The sequence below is a fragment of the Tachysurus fulvidraco genome, chromosome 4 (assembly GCF_022655615.1).
Source record: "Tachysurus fulvidraco isolate hzauxx_2018 chromosome 4, HZAU_PFXX_2.0, whole genome shotgun sequence".
Taxonomy (NCBI): domain Eukaryota; kingdom Metazoa; phylum Chordata; class Actinopteri; order Siluriformes; family Bagridae; genus Tachysurus; species Tachysurus fulvidraco.
Window position 1 is genome coordinate 25,424,332 of NC_062521.1, and position 25,305 is coordinate 25,449,636.

The window sequence follows — 25,305 nt, forward strand, 5'->3', positions numbered from 1 at the left end:
TTAGATTTCTCCTAGCTCCCATCTTTATCCTTTCCGCTGAGGCTATTTCAGAAATCCCATGTGTTGCTGCAAAGGCTGATTGAGCGAGCTCATGATTAGTTGCACTGGATGTGCTTCATTCAGGCAAGATCGAGTCGAAAATGTGAAAATAGCTGCCGGCGCCTGCGGAGCCGCACATTTACCCTCCCTTCGGCGATACCTGCTGCTTCACTGATTGATCGTTTCCCATTTGTTTGGTTCTGCACTGCTCAACAGCTGCAGCCTATCACAACAGTTCTCTGAATATAGCTACTACGTGCATATTAAATACCTACTTTTGACAAATTGCTCAATAGGGTTGAAAAATCAATAACTAATTAATTCTGTTTGGAGGGCGGGTTTTCAAATCAGAACACAGCACTTAAATCCAGTACTTTTGGAGTATGCTGCAACTCCTAACGGTGATATGTTACCAGAAAAAAAAGGTAGTGTAGTACACAGCAAAGGATTTTTTTTAGGTGCAATGTTTAAAAAAATGCTCTTATTCACAGCCAGCCACTTAAGTTCAAAAGGTCCATTACCAATTACATGGAAAGAGCTCTCAGTATTCAGTCTTGGAATAAAAGAGTGTTTAACTTGACTTTTTTTGGGTGGCGTATTCAGTCTATTGAAATCTACACCTGTGTGCACTTCATGCCTCCAAGGATGCCACGTTTTTCTCGAAGAAAGCTCATCGCGCAAGAGCTTTTCAATCCTGCTCGCACTTCCTAGTCAAGAAATGCAGACTAGCAAAGCTTTTACTGTAATATGTGAACTCCTGCCAATTCCATTATTATTTAGTATAAAAGCTAATGAATTTTGGAATAATATACAAATTAGATATTAGCGGGATTCAATTTCGTTTTATCCCCAAAACAAAGTAAATAATCACAGACTCGAGACCGACTTAACCAATGTTGAAAATTGGAACGGTTAAATAACAGATTTCATTTTTGTGCAAGTTTTTCGATACTTTCCTAATACTTAAAAATTAATTGTAATGCAAATGGAATATTTACAAAATCTTTGTGTGAGTGAGAGACACATGGAGGACATGACAAATCATGTAGTATACTGTATAAGACCTAAATAAGTATAATTAAAGCACTTCCATTTCTGCAGGGTCCAATACACTTAACCAAAGAGTTACCAATTGCTGGGTACAAAAACAGCATTAAGCCTTACTGTGTTGAAATGTTGGCCTATAGATAGATAGATAGATAGATAGATAGATAGATAGATAGATAGATAGATAGATAGATAGATAGATAGATAGATAGATAGATAGATAGATAGATAGATAGATAGATAGATAGATAGATAGATAGATAGATAGATGTCTAAAAAATATAATTATATATATTGTGAAAAAGTGAGCATTATGTACATTGCACTGTAGGTACAAGAGAAACCAAGAAATATACAAAAGAATCTAGGCATCAAAACCACTATGGATAAGTACGTCTGCTATAATTTAAAATGTAGGTGATAAATAATCCATGTTAGCTCATTTTAAGCAAAATGTGTACCATATATTGTCTAATAAACCCACCAGGTTTATACCCATAAGTAAAAAGTGTAAACGCCATGGACAAGATAAAATTGATAAAATCGAACAGAAACCTGAATCTGTTAAGATAAGACACAGTACAACTTTTTTCTTACGGCAATAATTTTAAATTTGATTTAGTATCCACTTTGCACAGCAATTTAAAAATATGAATTATTTTTATAGTCCATTTAGTTTTTCTTTTCTGATAGAGTTATTCTCAATTATTATAGATAGCAATTGATCTATGATTGTCGCCTTCAAGCCACAAGCTATAATGATCAGAAGGAGAAAGTACATAAGGGAAGTAAACAAGTCACAAAGGGCCAATCAGAATAACATGGAAGACACTATATCTGTCACCGTCATTGGGTTGCAGTGTTGAATTCTTACTCAAAACCATCCCAAAAATGTATGGTGAGCCGATCAGATTGCTTCAGGTAGATCTGGTTGTAGCCTCTGTCTAATAAACCCATCTAATAAACCCATAGGTTAAAAACACCGCACACTTATGCTCATGTTTCAGAGTCTAAAAATCAACTCATTAATTTTCTTATATTTTCCATTGGTTAGTTAATTTGAGATAAGGAATAAAAAACGCTGTTTAAAATCCTGTATAAATTATTCAAAGATTTTACTGCATATAAAATATAAAATGAGCACTAGCCATAAACATAAACAGTTTAGTTAAACATATACTGTTTGCGTACTAGAGATCAACAGAACCAGTATAACTTTAACAATAGACTTGGTTTGGCTTTAGGTGAAACAGAACCCCTGCCAGTTTTAATTCTTTGCCAACAATGTTAGCACGTTAAGGGTTTCTTAAAATCCCTTTAAAGATGAGTTCACGAATGTATACGCTCTCATCTGATTCCTACTCTCGAGGCCTGAGGCGAAGAGAAGCTGTGCATTTTAACAAAGTCACTTCAACAAGGTCTGAGATGTAACACAAGTGACAGCAAAGCACAGTTCTACCTCAGTGCCGCTTAGCCTCGAGTGAGACTGTGCAACTTTTAACTCATAACATGATCACTGAAGTAGTGCAAGGGAACTGCAAGGTCCAAAAAATCCCTAAGAAGCCAACTCAGCAGTTCTGCATGACTAATATTTGCTTGGGAATATAGGAAACAGTCGCCGCTTGTCAACTGCAGGAATATCTAGACAGCCGCCGAAAAGCCCGGAGCAAACCTAAAATATGAAAGTAAAGCAAGCCTTTTTTTTATATTCAGTTGGGATTAATTAGATGCATTGTAATGAAATATATTATAAAATATCTATACTGCAATGCTGAAAAGGAGATACATTAGCAGATCACATTTTATGTATCTAGTGAGTCTAGTTACGCACAGCACTCATACGCAGAGATAGACTACTGTTAAATCAATACCAATAACAGGACAATTCATTATAAAATGTGCGAGCCTAGAAGAGAGACCCTAGAGAAGCATAAATGTCCCAGAATTCAGCTGAGTTATCAAGGAGTGTAACACTAAAACAGAAAACTATTTCTGCTGATCAAAAAAAGCATCTCTATTCGAGTAGACTGAAGAAATAACACATAAATGTTTCTACATTACAAACCTTTCTCATTTTTAACCCTAGAAGAAGTATGCTAGCGTTACGTCGAACCAGATTTAATTGCCGCTCTTAGATGTCATATCGCACTTGCATTGTTTAACCTCCCTTAACATTTTTCATGCTTACAGTACACAACAGTAGATTAGAGAATTATTACGACACACATGAAAACATTTTAAACATATCCATACAAATGACCACTGTTGATATGTTAAACAACTCGTTTCATGTGGTGACTCAAGAGGTTAAGGATCTGGGTTGTCGATTGGAAGGCTGGGGTAAAAACCCATAAACTACCAAGCTGCCATTGTTTGGCAAATGTGCAAAGACCTTAACCTTACTGCTCCTGGGGTGTGGTATCTTAGCTGCCCCACGCTCCAACCCTAACCTCCTTAGTTGGGATATGCAAAGAAAAGAACTGCACTGAAAGAGCAGACTGGTGTTGGGTTAAGGTGTTGGGCTACCAATCAGAAGGTTGTGAGTTCAATTCCTATGTCCACCAAGCCGCTACTGTTGGGCCCCTGAGCAAGGCCCTTAACCCTCAAGTGCTCGGTTGTATAAAAATGTAAGTCGCTCTGGATAAGGGCGTCTGCTAAATGCTATAAATGTAAAATTGTTTTTAGTCTAATGCACTAAAGATTGTGTACAGACTTGAGACAAAGCCAACAAAAAATGTCTTATCCTCTTCCACCCTCAGACAATTTTTGAGCCTTTCGCTTGAAAACGACATGCTCAACGAGTATACCTCAAAACCTACAAGGTGTATTTAAATCATTCTGGTAACAGGTTGAGATTGCTTCAAGAGCATTGAAAAAAAAAAAACATTCCTGCCTGACAAAATGTTACAGTTTTAGACAGTATATCTCTTAGAATTTATTCAGACGAAGCTCAAAAACTCAAGAATTCTATTTTAAAACATCTCAGCATTAACTGCTTCAATTGTGTAACAGAGATATTAGAGAGAGGTTTTTTTTAGAAGCACACTCTCCTGTGATATGTTGGCACATCCCTGTATTTGAGTTTTCTCAGCTACCAAACTCACTCACTCATTTTCTACCGCTTATCCGAACTTCTCGGGTCACGGGGAGCCTGTGCCTATCTCAGGCGTCATCGGGCATCGAGGCAGGATACACCCTGGATGGAGTGCCACACACTCTCATTCACTCACACACTACGGACAATTTTCCAGAGATGCCAATCAACCTACCATGCATGTCTTTGGACCTGGGGAGAAAATCCCCGAGGCACGGGGAGAACATGCAAACTCCACACACACACAAGGCAGAGGCGGGAATCGAACCCCAGCCCTGGAGGTGTGAGGCGAACGTGCTACCCACTAAGCCACCGTGCCCCCAGCTACCAAACTATAAAACGTAATTTAATTGATTTATATGTAACTATAGGTGTTCATTACATCCAAATAGAATTATTTAGGGTTTGTTTTGGAGTCTCCCCACCATACCATACAGTAAATACACTAACGTGGGTCATGCCACAGTTGAACTCACTTCCGGGTTGACGTGAGCTCCGAGCGCAAGCCTGCACTTTCACGAATAAAATCAGTGATAACTCTGGACTGAATAAACAAAACGAATCCATAATAAACATGTTTACACACTTTCAGCTGATAAAAGGTATTCCGTTTCACTAATCAGATGAGCTATCAGTTTAAAAACATAATCACTCTGTCTTTTGTCCATAAATCCAGCTCTTCTCATGTCGGATACACAGTGTATTCTTTCTCCAGCTGTTTTCAATTCTGTTTAAATTCTGTAGATAACTACGTCATTGAATTTACAGGTCCAGGACATTTAAATGTTGATTTAAATGTTGTTGTTTTTTTCAAACACAGTTTGCTCAAGATCCCTGTGGAATGCTTGGCCCGCCTCTGGAAAGCTTTCAGACAATGGAATCGATTGGAAATTTCGATAAATAAAATCAAAATTCAATAGTTAGGTAGAAAAGTTAGTGTGTGAGGGGTGAAGGCCAATCGCCTTATTTGTTTTGTAAGCCTCTCACAGACTCAGAGAAGAACAGAGCCAGTAAACAAAAGTAGATTTTTTTTTTACAACACAGACATCACATGGAATTACATTAGCTTGTGTTTGTCCGATCGTTTAATGGCCGATTTCTTGGGTCAGTTTTGTTGTGTCAGTTCATTTAGCTGCTTGCTGTTGGAATTGTGTTTTGTTTAGGTGAAAATTTCGTATGTACATTCTTTCCGCTTTTCTGGTATGCTGCATTTGTAAATACATTCAGGATTTGTTTGTTTTTGAACATGATTTACAATTTTAGCCCCACCCCCTTTACCGGGGGCTCTCAGGGTGGAAGGGTTTGGGCCACAATGATCTAGAAACTGCTTTAATTCACCTTGGCATTGATTCAACAGGTCTGTTTTTTTTCTTTCTAGCTTGTGTTTAATTGCAACAGTCTAGACATTATTGATAACTCTAAACTCAGACACCTCTACTTAAAAAATAAAGAAGTAAATACAAATTTGTCAACCTTGGAGGCATGAACAGCATGCAAGAAATTTTAATGGTGTCTAACTCTGAATACAAAGCATTTTTCCTGCTTATACAGTATATTGATTCAGCTCACTGAATACAGCCTGATAAGTACTCTAGTCTGTAAAAGTACAGAAGAGTGCAGTGCAAAGCATAACAAATCCTACTTGTTATCTGTATTTTCACTGCAGATGTTGATGCTCTCTGTCGTTTAGAAAAGTCAGCTGTTTCTTCTTAGTCTTCCCAGTGCCAAACGGGAGTGAGAAACAAACCTTTAATTTGCTCCTGATATTCTCCTTCCTGCCCCATGCTGATCCTCACTATAGCGATATCATCTGATCTGAAAACAGCTGAATATGGCAAGAGTCAATGAAGTGTACCATGTAAAGAAGAACAGTGATGGCACAATTTTACCATGTAAAGAGGAACAGTGATGGCACAATCCTCTATTGTGATCAGTGGCACTATTTATTACGTTCTCCTGACGCCTGATATACTGGGACTGTTTGTCAGAGAAAACCTGATCCAATCTGTAATGGCCTTCTTTAGCCTTTGTCACATATGAGCTATTAAAATATTGTAATAAAATATAACAGAAGTTAGGTAAAGCGTGGTATTTTATCATCAAATAAAGGAATTTTAAAAAAGAAGTAAACAAAGTATATATACTCTCTCTCACACTCATTTTCTACCACTTATCCGAAATACCTCGGGTCACGGGGAGCCTGTGCCTATCTCAGGCGTCATCGGGCATCAAGGCACACTAGGGACAATGTTTCAGAGATGTCAATCAACCTACCACGCATGTCTGTGGACCGGGGGAGGAAACCCCCGAGGCTCGGGGAGAACATGCAAACTCCACACACACGAGGCAGAGGTGGGAATTGAACCCCCAACGCTGGAGGTTTGAGGCAAAACTAAGCCACTGTGCCCCAAAAATATATACAAAATTTGATTATTATACCCACCACAATTTACATTTCAGTACACACTGAAATGTGTATGAATTTAATTAAATTCCTTACTACAAAGTCCTAGTTTGATGATCCTTTATGTACGATGAATAAAAATCATATCATTGACTCTTTTTCCAAAAGGAAATTAAAGAAGGACCATGGTATTGTCCCACAATCCACTCCAGTGCCTTGATTATATATGAGGCGAGAGACCTATGAGATCGTCGGCTTGTGTCGCTGCGAGATCCTTTACAGATCGGCGGTACAATGCGTGATGTTTTCTGGGTTTACAATGAAGTTACACCATGAAGGCTCAGCGAGAGGTTAAATAAAGACACGAAGAGAAAGAACAATAGTAGATTATTTGAGGTCAGGATTCGAATGGGAGAAGCACAAGCAGATTTTTCGCTGTACTGAAGAAAAAGCCAGCTGAGGGGTCTGTGGCACAGATTTGTGTAACAAATGTGTCTCTGAGTGCAGCATGGCAGGCAGCACACACTCGCACTTGATTTATAGAGGGCCAGAAAACAACAGAAAACAAGGCAGTGAGGCATGTACAGAAGTGAGAGGCGAGACACCAAGAAGGGCTTTAAGACCTCTGATTGTGCCTCCTGCCAGTCAGGAGGAACAAAACCATGCAGAGTGCAGATCGAATAAAAAGGGGGTTGAGGGGGAAACTTGTGTGGAAAAAAAGAAAAGCTAAGAAACTTTTACAAAAAGGTGTGTCTGGGGGGGGTGGGGGGATTGGACAGAGTCAGTGGTGCCATAAACCTTTAATATGAAACATACAGAAAATTAGCATTTAGGGTAAAAGCTACATCAATTCAATTCATTTTTTTTGTATAATGCTTTTAACAATAGACATTCATTCAGAGTAGCTTCATAAAAATATATAAATTCAGTATAAAAATTAGAAAGTTTAAAATGTAAGTTTATATACTGTATGTCCCTAATGTTTTTAAACCGTTTGTAAACTGTTTTTATGCACACCTTTTTTTTGCACTGACACTTTAACTCTGGACTGTCACTGTCACTTTAACTCTGTACTTGCACAGCACAGTGCCACTTTATACACTATATACACTATTTACACACCATACTGCACCTGGACACTTTAAGGACAATCATTAAAAAAACCATACACATTTATGTATATGTATATTGATGTGTATGTATATACATTATTTCTTCACTTATATTTTATATAGTTTTTTTATATAATTAATACTTTTTTTATTTATCTATCTCCTTTTGGCTCTGGTTTATTTTTTATCCTAAATTGCATTCCCTTTTTTTTATGCTTATACTGTATACCGGACAGATGCAAAAAGCATTTCACTGCATGTCGTACCCTGTATGTATGTGTATGTGACAAATAAAATTGATTTGATTTGATTTGATTTTGATAATGATCCAGCCAGAGGTGATGGTGGTGAAGAAAAACTCCCTGAGATAATATGAGGAAGAAACCTTGAGAGGAACCAGACTCAAAAGTGAAGTGAAAGAAAGTGACGTGACATACGGCTAAGTACGGTGACCCATACTCAGAATTCGTTCTTTGCATTTGACCCATCCAAAGTGCACACACACAGACAGCAGTGAACACACACACATCGTGAACACACACCCGGAGCCATTTTTATGCTGTAGCGCTCGGGGAACATTTGTTGGGTTCGGTGCCTTGCTCAAGGGCACCTCAGTCGTGGCCGGCCCGAGACTCGGACCCACAACCTTAGGGTTACGAGTCAGACTCTCTAACCATTAGGCCATGACTTGCCCCTGGGAACACATCCATGCCTGGGTGATACCAGAGAGTTTGATTAGGGATGTGGTAGCTCAGTGGCCACCAAGCAGCCACTGCTGGGCCCCTGAGCATGGCCCTTCATTTCTCAGCAGTATACATTGCTCTGAATAAGGGCATCTTCAAATGCTTAGAGCTTTTGAGCAACAGGAGTGTGAGAAGCTTCAGTGGGCCTTAAGGTCGACATTACTTTTAGGGCATGCTTCGGGGGAAGGCTCATAATCACAGGTATGAATTCATTATAAAGTTTAGATTATTGTTGTGATGGAGGCTGAGCAGAATCCATATGCGGTCCAAAACTAATTTATTAGAAAACACAGGCATAGTCTCAAAAACAGGCAAGAGAGGTAAGTATCAGTAAGAACAGTCCGCGAGGCAAACAATACGAAAGGGGCAAAGACAGAGCATAGATCCAAACGTACAAAGGCAAGGTTCAAACACCGATAATCCAATACAATTGATGACAAAAGGCTTGTTGTGTAGATGAGCTGATGATACTTTGCGTTAAGTTGCAGCGTAGGCGCGATGTCAAAGTTAGTAAACTGAAGGATTTAGAATTCCAGTGATGGTGTGCAAGGTGCAGGAACTGTCTCAATGATGTTTTTTTTTTTTTATAATAATGCTTTCAATGTATGCTTTCACAATTTAATTTGTGTAATAAATTAAATTTAATTCCATTTTATTTGTATAGCAGATTTAACAGTGGACAATGTCTCAAAGAAGCTTTACAGAACATACAAAATATAGTACAGAATGTTTAATATTATACAAAAGTTTAAAATGAATATAAGACAATATTTTATTATATTCATGTTTGTATTTATCCCTAATGAACAAGCCTATGGCGACTGTGACGAGGAAAAACCTCCTTTAGATGGAAGAGGAAGAAACCTTGAGAGGAACCAGACTCAAAAGTGAACCTCATCCTCATTTGGGTGACACTGGAGGGTGTAATTATGAATTGTTATAAAGACCGAAGAGTGTTATTATGAATAATGTCCTTTCTACAATCAGATACAGTCAGACAATTGTGTATTGATTAGAAGGTTGATGTGCTCAAAGACCACATATAATTACACTGCTCCACTCATGTGGAACTCTGGTTTATTTTCCTGTGTCGATCATAACCGACACCCCCTTTCCCTGCCATCACAAAAGTTATAGCAAGAAGTAACACAACAGAAATAAACCAATCACATTACTCATCAGGCAGCATGGAGAGCAGAAAGTTTCTCCACATGATGCAGCAGCATGCTTCAGTCAGAGAAAGAGCCAGAACAAGCTGGGACAGTTTCTGACAGTACCAACTTGAACTATTGTTAGCGATGTAAATTTTTAAGATTAAATTTATGACTTTGCATATGTTATTTTAGATAATTAAAGAACTCAGTGTTCATGACCAAGGTTAGGAGAAGATAATTGTAGCTGCAGAAGGGAAGAAACAGGAATCTGTCCTTACCGCAAGATAAGGCGAGTTTGTAAGAAAGGTTTCGACACATCTGTCTGCTGACTGTTGGCAATTGTGTTCGAGCAAGGATTCTTTTGTGAGCTAATCAGAAGAGGTAGTTACTTTCATGCATAATGAATATATATTATAAAATATTCTGTGCCTTTTTAGCAGGGCTTCTCGCACTTTAGAGCTCGTATAGACCCTTTGCAACAGAAATCACTATTAAAAGTTTTCTTTTTCTTGTTACTTCAATTGTTACTCCTCACTTTTATTTCTCATAACCGACTTTCCGTCACAGAACGTCAGGACACATTCACAGATTAGAACGTCCACTATCAATGTACATGACATAAGTATGTCATATTTATTCTACCACATGATCCAGCTTACAAATGTTTAGTCAAAAAGGTGTCAGATGCAAAAATGATAAAGAAAGTGATGATGGAGTATATCAAATATCACCCGTCATCTGTGCTTTTTTTTTAAACATAACTCATAGGGACAAGTTTTTTTTTTTTTAACATCTTCCAGATGCAGTAAGCTCATTAGTGAGCAAATAAAGACAGAAGAGACGACCATACCTGTGTGAAGTGATAAGTCAGTATGTTGTTATGCAACATTACTACAAATGTGTTATTCAATTCCATTCGATTCAATTCCAGTTTATTTGTATGGCGCTTTTTACAATAGACATCGTCTCAACGCAGCTTTAAAGAACATAAACAAAGAACAGAAGTTAAACGTAAGGAATAATATAAAGAATTAATAGAATTAAAAAAATCAAGATTAATATTAGATATATATAGTTCACAATGTGTATGTGTTTATCCCCAATGAGCAAGTCTGAGGTGACTCAGGCAGCAGTGGTGAGGAAAAAACTCCCTTAGATGGTAAAGGAAGAAACCTTGAGAGGAAGCAGACTCAAAGGGGAACCTCATCCTCATACAGTATGGGTGACACTGGAGGGTGTTATTATAAATATACAGTCAAACAAATGTTGTATTGGTGTAAGGATCACATGGAGTTCAGATTTCCTCTTTAATATCACAGAGTCCAACTGGAGTTGGTAGATCTGTTATAAAGCTCTGCTATTGAACAGATTCAGATTATTGCCGAAAGCAGACAGTGATGTGTATTTTTTGTAATGTGTAACTGCTTTTCGCTCAGTGCGTGTGTTGTAATGGTGGCACACACACCACCACATGCAAAGGACATAAAACCGCTCCTCACCTCTCTTATACGAAAAAAAAACAGCGGCTCACATATAAAGCGGCTGATCACAAGATGCGATATTCTTAGCAGCTATATTGCCCCCTGCCTGCACCAAAACCTTTCTTTTCCGCTTCTTTAAGTGCTTCTCTATGAAATTTATGTTGAGATATTACAAACGAAAATGGCTCCACAGCTTTTAACCGTCACAATTGATTTGAAATGATCTGAGGATGACAACTCCCATGAACACAAATCAAATGAAGAGTCGTTCGTTCAAATCCTCCTCGTCTCTCTCTCGCTGTGATACTGTAAATGCAATTGAGTTCACTAGTGTAGTTCAGGATCGCAGGAGGCCATGTAGGCATTTCTAATTTGCATACTCAAGCACATGTTAAATGTTCCTAGTCCACCTTCGTAGTTTCTTGGGTATTTAAAATAACATAAAATAACAAGGCTCATGATTAAATATTTAAAATAGTCCCATGTAATAAGCTTAATGATGGGTCCAGAGGATGACTGAGAGCTGGCACATGCTTTTACACACAGACATAAAATTTTCATCTTGCCCTCTTTCTCTCTCTCTCTCTCTCTCTCTCTCTCTCTCTCTCTCTCTCTCTCTCTCTCTCTCTCTCTCTCTCTTTCTCTCCATGTTTTGCTGTGACTTTCTCCTGCAGTGCGGCAGCAGCAGTGGAGAGCAGCTCTTCTATCCTATCCCCTTCCCTCCATACAGAAGCAGCGCTTTGTTCCGTCTGCATGCAAAAGCATCACTGTGAAAACCTGCTGCATAATGCTTAAGTTTCTCCAACATGACTGTCTGATCTAGAAAGAAACGGCATGGACTGTAAGCAGCTAGTTTTGCAACACAGAACAAGTCACTCCTACCTGCTTTATATATATAGATAGATATAGATAGATCTATATAGATAGATAGATAGATAGATAGATAGATAGATAGATAGATAGATAGATAGATAGATAGATAGATAGATAGATAGATAGATAGATAGATAGATCAATTCTAAAATGAGGCTGACTGCAGGTTCCCTTTGTCCGCAGCCTGAGAGTTCAATAGTCACACTGTAGTACAGCTCACCGCACACGGAAGACATCTCTAACTGCTCTGTTCTGCCTGTCTGATTTAATTGACGTTCTTGGTTGGTTAACAACAATCAAGTGAGACAGAGACAGAGGAGCTATTCCATATCTCCCAAAGAGAGCACAGAAAATTATACTCTCATGGCCAAGGACTGGCATCGGATTTGCTTGGGAATTTAAAGATTTCAGTTCAATTAGAGGATCTGTCTAATTGCTGCATTGCTGCCAGTGCATTAAAGCGTTCAGTTGAATTCTTTCACCTTCAGCAGTCAGGTATTTAATTTCCCATGGCTATTTACAATTTCAATGACTTTGATACAACTTTCTTTTGTGAAAAAAATAAATAAATAAAAAACAACCAAATAAAAAGTAGCTAAACTGCAGGCGGCTGATGAATTAAAGGTAAACCAAGTAGTACTGTTAAGCTCCAGTGGGTATTTGTTTACTATTTTGCTGACATGGTTGGGCTCAAATTAGAGGGAAGGGTCTATTATGGAGTTTAATAGGGATTATGCTATTATGATATTTGTATAATGATGGGCATGGTCTCATTCAGGATGATTCCAACCCCCCACCCCTACCTTATGGACAAGGCATTCAGGCTCGTACGGTTTGAAAAATAGAACTTACCATAAATCATATGCTATGACCTTCAATCGCCAATCCTGATCTCAGCCTGATTGAACAGCTACAAGAGGTTATAAAGTGAATTTGGTTTTAAAACCTTTTGGAGTAACAGGTGATGTAAATGCTCCCAGAATGCTGTTGTGGCAGCTTGGAGTGGTCCAACACCTTATAAGATGTTGTGTTATTTTCCTGCCTTTGTCACCCATATGTATTTTTCTTTACAGATTATATTGTTGTCGCTGTTGTAAACAGAAAGGTCAAAGTTTAGTCACTAGTGTTCCTATGGTAGCTTCTTTCTGTCTGTATCTGGATGAAATATAGAATTGAAGATATTATTTGTTACAATGACAAATTCTTTTTTCACATATCCCAACTTTTTTGCAAATTGGGGTCAGAGCATAGGGACAGCCATGAAACGGCTGGAGCAGAGGGGTAAGGCCTTGCTCAAGGGCCCAACAGTTTCGGCCTGGCAATGTTGGGGCTTGAACCCCAAATTTTTGGCCAACAACCAAGAGCCTTAACCACTTAAACCACCACTGTTCCTGTGCAGTTCCTTAACCACCACTACCACTGTGTGTGCAGTTGTGCCCTGCAGTGGGTTGGCACCGTATTCAAAGTGTCCCCTGTCTTGTACCCACATGCCCTGGGATTGACTCCAGGCTCCCCTTTGACACTTTGTATGATAAGTAGATCAGAAAACGAATGGTGGATTGATTACTGCAATCATGCGTCACAAAATCGAGAATTGTTTTTTCAACATAATCTCCATTTCATTCAATGCGTAGGTTTCAGCTCTAAAGTCTCGAATCCTTTAGAAAAAAATGAAATTCATCAAAGGCTGTCATTTCATTTACCCTCTTATATTAGCATTGCTTTTGACATGCTAAAAGATCATCGCTTCTCAAGGCTTTTGAATTAGATCAAGTGTACAGTAGTATCGGTTCTTATCAGTTTAATATCTGATACATCCTCTTTATGAGCACTTCATATTAAACAGATTTTTAGAGCTGGGTGTCAGAAAAAGGCCTTGCACCATCGGCTCCATGTATCAACCTGGTGTTTCAGTACGGATACAGTACAATAGTGGCACAACTTGTTGAGTTGAGAATCAGAGGTCAAGCCCCAGCACTGCCAAGATGCCACTGTGAGGCCCTTAACTCACTGCCCCAGAGGTGCTGTATCATGACTGACCCTGTGCTCTAACTCCAATTTCCAGAATTGAAACATGTGAAAAAGTCTGCGCTGTAATGTATATGGGACAAAATGAATGCTTATTTTCTATAAGATACAAGTTGGGCTCTAAACAGTATAGTTCCTGATTTTAATGTAAATACTGTTTGGAGACTGTTTATATTGTCAGCTGTCCCACCACATCTTACCTGATTGTGACTATGTACTCTTGAGCATGATTCTTCTAATAAAAGCTTGCCACTCTTCTAGCCTGACCTACACGTCTGATCGTGACAGCACAACACATTCCATTCAGAATACAATTCTTTACAACAAAGGCGCACGATACTTTGTACAGCCGTCAGGCACTCGATTCAACTATGTGTAAATTAAATACACCATAATTGAAAATGTCACTGAACAATTCATTCATGATATGCAAAGTCAGTCATTGCATAACTGGACTTTATGCCATGTATTTTTTTTTTGTGCAAGGTCATATACTTTAAGTGAGGGCAGGGGAATTTTTTTATAAACACATATTTAAACACATGATTGAGTCCTAATGTTCAGTCAAGAACCAAATGACTGCAAGTGTGATCTTGCTTTTATACAAGAGATCTTTAAACAAGAAATGAATATGAAGTAAGTGACCTTTCAAACACAACAGGAACTAATGTTTTGTTTATTAGTGCTGGTGGAAACAGATCCCCAACGCACTTTATAATACGTCGATTAGTTCACAAGCTTGCTCATAGTTGTACGTTGCTTTTAAAGGTGCTATAAGTTGTCTTTTCTTCCTTTTTATCTTCATCCGATAAGATGAGTGACGCATGCAATGAAATGTCCTGGTGAGATTAAGGGGAATTTCTTGGAAAAAAAAGATTTTAAGTTATGAACCTGATTTCGCCATTTGAATCAAATAAGGTCGTTCTAAAGATGTAAAAAAAAAAAAAAATACTGGCTGGAAAACATTTTATAACCTCAATTTTATAGCATTTTGGCTGACAGCCTTATCCAGGGCGACTTATATTCAATCGCAACTGAAAAATTGTGGGTTGAGGGTGTTATGACGCGGGGTAAGGAAGCGGACCCAAACGCAGGATAGCCAAAACAAACAGGGTTTAATAACAAAAGAAACACTAAACATGACACGGACTAAAGACAGGACAGGACAACAGTAGATTCCGCGCTGCCATCGGCAACGCAGCACACTTACATACAAAAGACAATCAGATACAATTAGGAACGGGTGTGGAAACAGGGAGGAACAGACGAGGGCAGGGCAGACACGTGACAAGGAACATAAACAAACAAGTGCACGTGGCCAAAGTCCGGGCTGAGTCATGACAGAGGGCCTTGCTCAGAAGTGGAAGGTGGTTGGACCTGGGATTTTGGTTAGATTCAGAAGCCCAATGCCTTAACAACTAAGCTACCAAATCCGCCATTTTTGAACAATTCGACCTTAATATGAGAAATCCTAAGTTAAAGTATCTTTACACGATATTAACCAATTAGACAAACATACTTCTTCAACAGTGAGCATGCACTTATTAATCCCTGGCACTGAAACAACTAACACAGCCATGTTAGCTGTCAGCTTTAATCATCTCAGAATCACAAGTCACTCTGTCTTCGGCCAGTAGCCATCGATAGGAAACGAAAGGAGAGAAAAAAATGGGTAATTGAGTAAGAGATGGCAAGAAGGAGGAGAGCAGTAGTGAGGGATGGAGGTGTGTGTTTTTGTTGTGCTGAGAGAATCACCTTGCTTGTTTTCAATCAGTGGTAAAGTACACCACCACCCAGTGCTGTCCTCCTTCGTGACTCTTCTCACAGAGTGGAAAAATCCCATTATGCTCCAAACAGCCTGGTCTGCGTCAAATGATACTCCAGCCTGGGCAATTACGTCTCTCAATGCTGACCCTCGGTGACAGGCGGCTACCCTGTGTGTTTTTTGAAACGATCAACAGGCCTGCCAGCAGAACTGCTTATTTAGAGATGATTCGATATCATTGTGTTAGAAGACAAGGACTGATAAGCTTAAAAAAAAAAAATTGAAAAATGTAGAGAATAGGAAAGGGACTCGATACGATTGCTGTTCTCAAACTTCTCAGCACAGCGGGTGCCGAGATACGATGGCGACGGTTTTCTCTAACAAACTTAGATTGTTCCCAAACTGTCAAATGAAAATTGAAATAAAATGCTTTCTCAGGTACTGAATGAAAACCTCACCTTTCTTTTTGTAAAAATGCTAAGCTATGAAATGTTTTGCACAATTGCAGCTTTCACGCAAAAATCACTTACACTGCAAATATACAGTACCACAGTATAAATAATAAATATAAACATTTACAGATGCCCAAATCCAGATCCAGTTTTTTTTTCAACCTGTTACAGGATGGGATAAAAATAATTCTGTTTATTTCTCTGATATACCAATCCGCCGTTGTTCGTGGTGTCGTTCTGATACCAATCCTGGGTTTCCAGATTAAGATTTCTCATTCATATCAACAGTACGACTCATCTGATCATCTTCTTAATACACGTCATTTAAAATGTACGATTTACGTTTTAAAATTACAATCAGAGACGGTCATTTCAGGAAAGAAAAATGTTTTTATTTGACATTAATATTAACAGTAGTATTATAATGATGGAGTGAGAGCAAATGGTTCAGACTGAAGATAAAATCCAGTAAAGATCAACAGAATTTTAGACTTACACTTATAAATAACAATTATCATTATTTTACAAGCCAGAAAGTGGAAACCCATCTTTGATGTGTAACCCTCCTGTAACACTGACACTGAATCAGAACTGAAACTGCACACAAATATAAATGTAGAATAAATTTAATAAATTGATGAAGCAATATTTCCATAAGGGGGTGCACGGTGGCTTAGTGGTTAGCACGATCGCCTCACACCTCCAGGGTTGGGGGTTCGATTCCCGCCTCCGCCTTGTGTGTGTGGAGTTTGCATGTTCTCCCCGTGCCTCGGGTGTTTCCTCCGGGTACTCCGGTTTCCTCCCACGGTCCAAAGACATGCATGGTAGGTTGATTGGCATCTCTGGAAAAAATTGTCCGTAGTGTGTGAGTGTGTGAGTGAATGAGAGTGTGTGTGCCCTGCGAAGGGTTGGCACTCCGACCAGGGTGTATCATGCCTCGATGCCCGATGACGCCTGAGATAGGCACAGGCTCCCCTAAACCCGAGGTAGTTCAGATAAGCGGTAGAAAATAAATGAATGAATGAATGAATGAATGAATGAATATTTCCATAAGCAGAACAAATATACCAGTTGAACTGGATGAAGAAATGTAACTCCAAATTTCACTCAACTCCAGACTGTTGTAGAAAAGACATGATTTATATTTTATTATATATTATTTAATTCAGTGTCACCCAAATGAGCATGCGGTTCAGTACTGAGTCCGTTTCTCATCTCGCAGAGTCTTTCCTCGCCACCTCTGCCTCAGGCTAGTTAAATAGTCACTTAATTATAAACTTTACATTTTTATTCTCTGTCCCTGTACTTCTGTAAAGCTGCTTTGAGAAAATGTACATTGTTAAATGCCCTATATAAATAATTTGAATGAATTCATTGTGTTCTGTAGAGTTAAGAGGAAGGAATTTATTACTCCTGAATTGGACACTGGGATCATCTCAGCAGCATGTGGTGTATATGTCAGTGGGAGCCTATACCGGTGCTGGGAAAACTCTTGGAAAATGTTTGTGTGAAAATCCCCGGAAGCTTTAAAAAAGGAAAAAGTCACGTTAAAATCTCTAGAGTATTTTGGAAGTATTTGGACTTGGATATAAAAATAGATATCTACAAGGAATAACTTTGCTCAACAGCAGATCTCTACATGAGAACAGAAACATGCTTCTTGAAGGCGATCTAAATGGTTGGCCCTAAAAGGTCCGCTTGGCCCCCAGTTAACATGAGAATGCAAACTAATTTAATCCCACAGCAATCAGCCATCACTCTGAACTTTGTGCATGAGGAATGCTTTACATATCGGTCCCCATGTGCTGCCACTTCAAAGCCATTTTAGCTTTGTACAGTTTTTTTTCTCCTTCCTGTTCTGTGCTTTTAATGGGAGGCAGTCTGTGTGTGTGTGTGTGTGTGTGTGTGTGTGTGTGTGTGTGTGTGTGTGTGTGTGTGTGTGTGTGTGTGTGTGTGTGTGTGTGTGTGTGTGTGTGTGTGTGTGTGTGTGTGTGTGGGTTGGCAGACTGAGAGAAAGAGAGGGAAAGAGGCAGACAGATACAGAGAGAGAGACAGAAAAATAGGAGACAGACAGTGAGAGAGGAGGAGAGAGAAAAAAGAGACAGACAGATGGACACAGAGAGAGAGAGAGAGAGAGAGAGAGAGAGAAACACATACACAGAGACAGTAAGAGAGAGACAGCGACAGAAAGAAAAAGACAGAGAGAGAGAAAGAGAGAAAAACACATACACAGAGACAAGAAGAGAGACCGAGACAGACATACACACCCAGAGGAAGAGAGAGAGAGAGAGAGAGAGAGAGAGAGAGAGAGAGAGAGAGAGAGAGAGAGAGAGAGAGAGAGAGAGAGCGTGAGTATCCATTAGGAAAGAATAAAAAATAAATAGTAAGTGCCGATAAAACTCTGACCTCATGAGTTGGTCTGTGTCTCAGAGAACATTGGCTCTGAGCCACCACCACAGGACTGAGAGGCTAATTTATGTGTGCAAATAAATAGAATAATTTACAAATTATAAGAGCTCTGACTAGACGATATAGACTATAGTTCTAACCTATAACGCATATCACAGGTTTATATTAATGTACTTGTTATGGTTTCCATGGTAACAACCTTACGCAGGGGCTTTTATAGTGGACGCTCCACATAAACATGAACAGCGCTCACGCTATAATGCGACACGTCTGGATCTTAAAGACACTCTCAGAGAAACAAGACAAAACTTATTGTACATATGCATCATCATAAAATAATTACAAAATAATATGTTTATATATATATACAGTATTTAAATAAAAACCTTTCCTTCATTTATTAGTCTTTTAGTAAATCAGGGTCTGATTCAGAAGAAAGGGAAGGGAAATAGCAGATTCTAATTCATTTTAATTTCAGTATATAATAAATTTAAAAAAAAAACAAAAAAAAAAAAACACTGCAATCATTATAATGTGTTTTTGGAGGATTTGTATCAGTGATGCTACATGTGATTCCACTTTCTCACTGCTCCATCTTTTTTTCCTCTCTCTCTCTCTCTCTCTCTCTCTCTCTCTCTCTCTCTCTCTCTCTCTCTCTCTATCTCTCTCTCTCTCTACTTCCTCCCTCCTCTCTTTCACATGCTGCATACAGCTGAGCAGACAGGCAGTAAGAGTGAAGGCAGCAGATCGCGAGCTGGCAGTGACAGAGTGCAGCTGTCCACTCTATAATGACTCCTACTCAGTGCCAGCAAGGTTAACGGGCCGTGGGCTTTTTTCTGGAGGAGGACCACAGTCCCTACTCCTCCCCCTTCACCTCCTCCTCCTCCCTTTGTGCCATCAAGGTCCTTTAGGGAGACAGCAGTCCTACACACTACAGCAGCTCGACTCAGAGCACTGGCAAATTAGACATTTTTCTCTGCCTCACTTTTCACATTCCCTCCATCCCTTATTCCCATCCACTGCACTTTTTCCTTAAGTCTTTTATCCCCAGGGTCACAGTTGTTCATCCGTTCATTCCCCACCACTACGAGAAATCGCTCTCTGCTCAAACCCATTTATTGCTTTTCTACTTCTTCCTGCCTCTCATATCTCTCTCTTCTTTGCACCATCTCATCTATGGTGTGGTATCCTGCCATTTTGAGTCCTGCTGGTGCGGACTGTGTTTTTGTAGCCCTGCTCTAGGGAGACCTCTGGGTTGAAGTCCTGGCATGTGGATCATGTAAACATGGAGACCAGACATGAAAGCCAAGCATGGTGCTTCCAGTGAATGAACAGCCAATGAGACGTGTTGTAACAGCTTACACACAGCCAATGTCAAATGTTCTTTTTCTATTTTACACCCTCTTGCATGATCCCCACAAACACACACACACACACACACTCAAAATGTCCTCAACCAAGTCAAACTGCATGTTACATATTCAAGAATATATTATTTTTACACACATCCAGTGTGACTAAGATTTTATCACATTTTGGCAGCGGCAGCTTGGTGGAGCAACATTCTGAGAAGTAGTTCAACACCTTAACCAACAGGACACACACACACACACACCCACAAACACAACATACACAAAATACAAACAAACACACATACACAAATGCAAAACATACACAGCATACAAACACACAACACACACACATTAAACATACACAACATACAAACACACACAACATACACACATACACAACATGCATACAAACACACACACACACACAACATACACATGCAAGACAAAAAAACACAAGTATACAACTCAAGTCAAGAGTCAAGAAGCCTTTATTGTCATTTCAACCATGTATAGCTGTTGCAGTACACAGTAGAATGAGACAACATTTCTCCAGAACCATGGTGCTACATAAAACAAAGACAGAGATAAGGACTTAAGTAAGTAGTCCTAGCCACATAAAGTGCATCTGTGCAACCTGGTGCAAACAGTGCAAGTACAAATACAAGACATTACACAAAAGACAATGCACAAAAGCAGAGCCAACCAGTGTAAATACTGTGTTTTCTATTGCATGTGCAGAAATACTGGAATGAATACTTAATGTAGTAGCAGCAGTTATATGAGGTATTTTAATGTATTGTGCGAAACAGCAATCGACTGAAATGTGTAAGACAGCATGTGCAAAAACATCATGTAAACAGTTTGATATGGTGGTGCTGCAGACAGGGATGTATATTGGAAAAGTGTGTATTTGCTCTAGGTCAGTGCAGTTCAAATACAGTACAGTCTAAATACAGTTAATTGTGCATGTGTGTGTGTATTATTCTCGGTACAGTTCAGTTCAGTTATTGAAGAGTCTGATGGCTTGTGGAAAGAAACTGTTACACAGTCTGGTCGCGAGGGCCTGAATGCTTCGGTAACCTTTTTCCAGATGGCAGGAGGGTGAAGAGTGTGTGTGAGGGGTGTGTGGGGTCAATGTCCATGATAGAGGGAAGAGAGACCCCAATGATCTTCTTAGCTGTCCTCACTATCCTCTGCAGGGTCTTGCGATCCGAGATGGTGCAGTTCCCAAACCAGACAGTGATGCAGCTGCTCAGGATGCTCTCAATAGTCCCTCTGTAAAATGTGTTCAGGATGGTAGGAAGGAGGTGGGCTTTCCTCAGCCTTCATATAAAGTAGAGACGCTGCTGGACTTTGTTGGTGATAGAGCTGTTGTTGAGTGACCAGGTGAAGTTCTCCGCTAGATGAACACGAAGAAATTTGGTGCTCTTGCTCTCTACAGATGATCCATCGATGTTCATCGGAGAGTGGTCACTCCGTGCTCTCCTAAAGTCAACAATTATCTCTTTAGTTTTATCAACATTCAGAGACAGGTTGTTGGCTCTACATCAGGCAGTTAGCTGTTGCACCTCCTCTCTGTATGATGACTCGTCGTTCTTGCTGATGAGGCCCACCACGGTCATGTCATCGACGAACTTGATGATATTGTTCGATATGTGCATTGCTGTACAGTTGTGAGTCAGTAAGGTGAACAGCAGTGGGCTGAGCACACAGCCCTGAGGGGCTCCAGTGCTCATTGTGGTGAGAGATGCTGTTCCCGATCCAGATTCAGTCAGAAAATCCAGGATCCAGTTGTAAAGGGAGGTGTTCAGTCCCAGCAGGCTCAGCTTCTCAATCAGGTTCTGAGGGATGATTGTTTTAAATGCTGAATTAAAGCCTATGAACAGCATTCATACATAAGTGTCTTCATTGTACAGATGGGCGAGGGCTAAATAAAGAGCCACGGCAATGGCATCATCCGTGGAGCGGCTTGGAAGACACAAACTGTAGGGGGTCCAGTGAGGGTGGTAAATGGGTCTTGATTTGCCTCATGACGAGCTTTGATGGTGGTTGTCTTGAGGCACGTAGGAACTACAGCACTGCACAGGGACATGTTGAAGATGTCAGTGAAGACATCTGCTAGCTCTTCTGCACATTCCCTGAGCACCCTGCCAGGAATGTTGTCTGGTCCAGCAGCCTTCCGTGAGTTAACCCTGCATAGCGTTCTCCTCACATCGGCCATGGATAGACAGAGTACCTGATTGTTGAGGATACATTGTTCTGCATTGTTCAAAATGAGCATCGTTCAGCTCATCTGGAAGTGGGGCATCACTATGACTAAGGTATTAAGCTGTTTTGTAGTTCGTGATCGCCTGTATGCCCTGCCACATGCACCATGTGTTTCCACAGTCCTGGAGAGAGAGTGGCACTCGAAGCAGTCCCAAATAGCAGAGGTGGCTTCTGTTGGCCAGGTATTGACCTGCTTCAGAATCAGTTAAGAGTGTCTGTAGCTAGAAACAAGCTTCTTGCACCATTCCATGTTGATATAAACACACACACCACCTTACCGCACAGACTTGCATTTCTGTCAGCATAAAACAAGGTGAGCCACGTCTCCAACATCAAACATTTGAAAGTAGAATGGATGGGTAGGCCGGCCGGCTAGGGATTGTTTTTAGCCTAGCATGGACACCCGCCCACTTACTGCGCTTCTGCTTTCTCAAGCACCACTTTTGGCTTCCCCCGGTATTAGGCAATGCCGAGGAATGGAGGCCTGGTCTCCGCAGCAAGCTGAGACACATCATCGTGCGGTTGGTTGTTGCACGATTTCGTAAATTCTGGTGGTCGTTTACATTTCTGGCATTTAGCAGACACCCTTATCCACAGTGACAGAATTTATTTCTTGTTGCCTGGGATTCAAACTCATGACCTTCCCGTCAGTAGTCAACACCTTAACCTCTAGGCTACCACATCCCATCAAGGATGCATGAACACCGCTGTCTCTGGTGTCAATGTACTAGGAATAGATGGGCTAAAAAAAAGGTAAATAGCACCATATTGTGTCCAGAGTGGCCGCTGCATGCTACTGCCATGCCGCCATCTTAGGTACTAACCCTAAACCCAGTGCATGTGAGTAAATTTTAGTATCTTTCCTGTCTTACCCTGACAACTTGATGTAAAAGACAGCTCTGAATCATTTAGGGTGTAAATTATTGTCACATTCAAATAGAATTAGAGTTATTATATAATTCAGGTGCTGCAGATTGTATGCAAAGGAGGACATATGGGATGTTATATTAGATTTTGAAGTTAAGTAACAAATTGAGAAGAGTTTTTACTTGTAGGTGCATCTACAGTACATTTTATAAAGGGAACGTGACAGCTGTTTACCAGCAGATGTCATTGCTCTGCACTCTCCAATCTGTAAACGTTAATTTGCTGCAGTAATCTGGAATGTTACACTCTGTGTTATGATTTTTAGCATTGGACACAAGTGTGTATTAAATCTTGCTGAGCATGCTGGCTGGTTTTGTTTTTAAGCACATGGTAAATAAATAAAAAACTCCATCAGAAATATAAGAGCAGGCAAGCGGGCGTAAGTGGAGGTAAAGACCACAAATCAATGTTATTGTACTTCAGACTGTGATTTCGAACTCACCCTATTTGTTGCAGGTCTTATGCTGCTATTGACTGAGATGTAAAATTACACAAATGTCAAAGGTTTTTTTCTGGCTCAGCAGCGGGTCCAATAAATGTTCAATCCAACGCATGGCTTGCAGCTCATGCACTGATAACTAGCTCTTGAGAGAGTGTCAGAGAGAGGAGAGAAAGATGTGAGAGAGCTCATCGTTGATCATTCAGAAAGAGATTTAAATGAGAAGACTGAAGGTGTTTTAACATTTGGCTGGAATACTTGAGGAGTCTGCACAGAGGACGGAACCTGGAGCTGTATTCGTCTAAAAATCCTAACTCTGCTATCCAAAGCTCTGACTAGGGAGAACGATCAATCAATAAGGAGGTAGTAATTAAATGGAAAGATTCTAACAAAAGATGAACATGAAGGTATTATTAAAAAGTGACCATTCCAACAGCATTCAGACTTCCACACTTCCAGGATTAGTTTACATTTACATTTAGGGCATTTGACAGACTCCCTTATTAGGAGCAACATACAAAAGTGCTTTGAAGTCTAATCCAATGAAGACATTAACACTGGATCAGTAGGTTACAGACTTAGGATTCCATCAACCTCAAACTCAAACTCACTACATTGGGAAGAGGTAGGACTTTACCCGTCATTTGCCAGTGACTCAGCTGTTCAGACGTCTAAGGGAAGTTTATTCCACCACCTCGATGCCAGAACAGAAAAGAGTCTTGTAGTATACCTACATCTTACCCTGAGAGATGGTGGGACCAGTCGAGCGGTGCTGGTAGATCTGAGGGATGGAGGTGCAGTGTTAGAAGTGATAAGAGCTTTGAGGTAAGAGGGAGATGGTCCAATTTTTGGCTTTGTAGGCAAGCATCAATGTTTTGAAACTGATGTGTGCAACTACAGTACTGTAAGCCAGTGGAGGTACCGTAGTAATAAATACACACACTGGTGTGTGCAGATTCAGCTGATTGCTGTTGATGTTAGTTTTATCTTTTTATTTTAACTTATTTATTTATTTATTTTACTACTACCATTGGTACAAAAACCCATGCAGCAAAAAAAAAAAAAAAAAAAACATGCTTTTTGGATAAATGGTAGGTCACAATGTCATAACTTTACTTATCCACGCAATCCAGCATGAGATGACGATGTTTTCCTCAATGTTCGGTGAATGAAATCTTCCACCGAACCTTAAAAGAAGAAGTAGAATGACAATTTGAAGCAATCCCATTACCTGGCATGTGCTGTCAAGTGTGGATTGCTTCCAGACATGACATAGAACTGACCAGAACAAAATGCAACCTGATTGGTGCTCGGAAGAGCTCCTGGGCTTGAAATCAGCTTTCACAAGTCACCTTTACAAGAAGTGTGAAGATGAACAAAGGCTTTAAAATTATGGACAAAACTAGTTTACATCAATTATATTACAACACACCTCAATGTCTGGACACCTTACAATCTTGCCTTTATTTTAAAAAGTGACATATTGTGTAGCCAGAGAGAGAGAGAGAGAGAGAGAGAGAGAGAGAGAGAGAGAGAGAGAGAGAGAGAGAGAGAGAGAGAGAGAGAGAGAGAGAGAGAGAGAGAGAGAGAGAGAGAGAGAAGGAGGAAGGGGGAGAAAGAGGGAGAGGGAGAGAGAGAGATAGAGACAGAGAGGGAAAGGAGGGACTGAGAGAGAGAGAGAGAGAGAGAGAGAGAGAGAGAGAGAGAGAGAGAGAGAG

General features: G+C 39.9%; 1 pseudogene; it reads left to right on the forward strand.

Moving 5' to 3' along the window:
* Positions 1–13,689: 13,689 nt before the first annotated feature.
* LOC113642512 lies at positions 13,690–13,893 on the forward strand (annotated as a pseudogene).
* The last annotated feature ends 11,412 nt before the right edge of the window (positions 13,894–25,305 follow it).